This window comes from Cyprinus carpio, chromosome A7 (genome assembly GCF_018340385.1).
Source record: "Cyprinus carpio isolate SPL01 chromosome A7, ASM1834038v1, whole genome shotgun sequence".
Classification (NCBI taxonomy): domain Eukaryota; kingdom Metazoa; phylum Chordata; class Actinopteri; order Cypriniformes; family Cyprinidae; genus Cyprinus; species Cyprinus carpio.
The window spans coordinates 14,782,806-14,785,739 of record NC_056578.1 but is presented as its reverse complement, the minus strand read 5'-3'; the positions used below and the strand labels follow the sequence as shown (position 1 = coordinate 14,785,739).

At 38.3% G+C, this 2,934-nt stretch overlaps 1 pseudogene; it reads right to left on the bottom strand.

Annotated features, from left to right (window-relative positions):
• Nucleotides 1-1,675: 1,675 nt before the first annotated feature.
• Nucleotides 1,676-2,473, bottom strand: LOC122145608 (annotated as a pseudogene).
• Between the last annotated feature and the right edge of the window lie 461 nt (nt 2,474-2,934).

The following is a 2,934-nucleotide window of genomic DNA, read 5'->3' as shown; positions in this document are numbered from 1 at the left end:
ATAATTTTTCATTTAAATAAACTCTTTGTTGGCATTGCTTTTAGCTTTTAAAGCCAATAATGAAACTAATTTATTTCACATTAAGAAATACTTTAAATGTATTCTGTATGGATATGTTATGTAAGGTGTGATCAGATCAGTCAAGTGTCATTCAATATCAAATGCCGTTGTAGGCGAACAACTATGGAGACACAGGAATCTTTCAATGAATGATGAGGACCTGCTGGAGACTGGGGCAGCAGATGAAGATGATTTGGTTGGAGGTGTTCCTTTCAGGCCTAGATCTCGCTCGGCTCCTCCTGCATTGTGGGCAGCTAAGAAATATGGCCAACAGCTAAGGAGAATGAGTGATGAGTTTGACGTCCTCCTTGACAAAGGGGTAAGGAAACAATTATTTGGCATAATAGGAACTGAGGAGGGTTTAGACTGTCAATGAAATATTCACTATAAACCAAAAATCAGTTTAAGCTACTTCTTAAACAATGGAAATTTAAAGTGTTTTCTTATCTTAAATCTCCTACAGATGAAGAGGGTGAAGAGTGCAGGAACAACACGTCAGATGCGGCAGTCAACCAGCTGGTTCGCTTTCCTTTGGAGTCACAAAGAGTCTGATGCTGAATCTGATGCTGAGTCGCGCCACACAGAGTGATCGACAGTGAATGACTGATAGAAGAAGAAAGAAAAGAGGACTTCTGTACATAACAACTGGTGGAGGAAAAAAAGGATGCACTGCTGTGAAGAGAAGGAATAAGTCCACTGACTGGTTTTAAACCCTTTTCATGAACTGCACTGAGACTCATGACTGTTGAAAAGCATGATCGGTTTCTCACTGGCATGTGCTATCCCACAAAGATGACAAAAAATGGAGAATCTCCTTAGGCTCTGGGAATATTATGCAGTAAATAGCGCTCAAAGCGCAGACTTTCTGTCACTCTGCCACATCAGTTTTCATATTCAGATGAAATAGTTTTTAACAAAAGCACATCAAAAGAAGTTAAAGGTACTTTACTGTACATGATCTGTTAAATGATTTTTTAACTATATTTTTAGACCGTCAGCTGTACATAAACTGTAAAGGGACTTTGGCCACTTTTGAAGAGACATCTTGCTTTATTACCATCTCTGAGTCATAAAAATCTCTTGGAATTGTCTACAACCAATAAGCAAAAGAGTCCAAAAACCAAGAATGGGTCTAAATACCCAAGAGAGCAGGGGACATAATCATTACCGGTATTACTTGAAAATGGCAGATTTTCAGTGCCTTGTAATTTTTTTTATTAATTAAAAAAAAAAAAACATTTTATTGTGATGTTATTGTTTATAACCAATATAGATAAATAAATAAAAAACACTTTTAACATAGGTTGTTCTTCTGTCAAAAGCGTAAAATGTAAGTACTGTTATTCATGTAATAGAATTTGCCAATATATATGATACTGCAGTTGTTTAATTGTGCATTAGTCATACTCTACTCCTTTGTTCTATCGGAGGTGCACCAGAAATTGTAAACAGAGTTTGGACATACGGCTTAAAAAACACTCCTGGCAGTATCTCATAATTCCCTTTAAAATGTTCAAACAAAAGACACAATAGCAAGCTAGCCATGAAATTTGTAAAGCTGAACAACCTTGAACCTTCTGCAAGTGAAAAGTTAGCAATAATAAATGAGTTGTCTTTAAGACACTTGTGTTGGATCCCAGCAGTACTTCTCCCCACAATCAAGAGCAGAGAACCTTCCCATGTCCTCCTAGCTAATCTCAAAGTCAAACAGATGCCCTTTCTCCACCACACGTTCTGGCTGACATAATTTTGGCGGTACTGGAATGTTCCATTGTATGGCCCACCTTAACAACACTTGGGCTGATGTCCATTGGGCTGTTTTTCTAAATCCAGAATCACTGGAATCACTTAGTCTGATAGTAGAAGCCCTGTTCCAAGAGATGAGTATGCCTGAAAACACACCCCTTTTCCTTACAAAGTGCCCTCAGGTCCTTTTGAACCAGCTTTGGGTAGAACCCAACTGAAGACCTGCTGGGGGCACTTTACAGCTCTTCAGCAGCTCCCACATGTGTTCTAGTGTGTAATTAGAAACCCCAATAGCCAATAGTTTTGTTTATCCCCCGCTGGCAGCCCCTGAGTATGAATAAGACATAGGTCAATGTAGCTCAATCCCAACTGCTCCAGGCTCCTCAGGCAACCATCTGAGGCTTTGGACCCCTGATCTTTGGGACCCAGTAGTAATATAAACATCTTGTGAGAGGTCATGCTTGGGTAGCAGCCGACGGAGGGCGTGACCTAATTGTGCTTCATTATGGCATATTGCAGCAGTGTCAAAGACATGGTAACCAGCTGTCAAAGCTGCACCCACAGCATTATAAGAGTCCTCTTGACTCTGCAAACGGAAAGTGCCAAGCCCCAACAGAGGCATCAGTGTCCCAGTGTTGAGAAGTACAGATGGCTGAGGATCAGTCATTTGGAGAAAAGGAGGAAGCCTTAATTTGGAGACTATGAAAGCTGTAGTGCATAAAGATGACGTGATGAAGCATGTGCATTAAGTCTAATATATTTAAAATGCACTGAGATTAAAAAAAATAATAAAGAAGAGCTTTATTACCAAGTATGTTTACACACACAAAGAATTTGACTTGATGACAGGAGCTTCCATTGTAGAAGAAAGTACAACATAGTGCAGACATATATTACACAGTAGGGATGTAATATACACTAATATAAAAAAAGAAAAACAAAACATTAAATAATGTACTATATATACAGAAATAGAAATATAGGGAAAAATGTAATTGTTTAGATAAGCGTACAGGTATATTATAAGTGTGCAGATATGTTATTTGCAAAATGTGCAGTTTAATACAAATATGTCAGATAACTATGTTAGTTGTGATGGGTGATGCATAATTATGAAGATTAATTGTT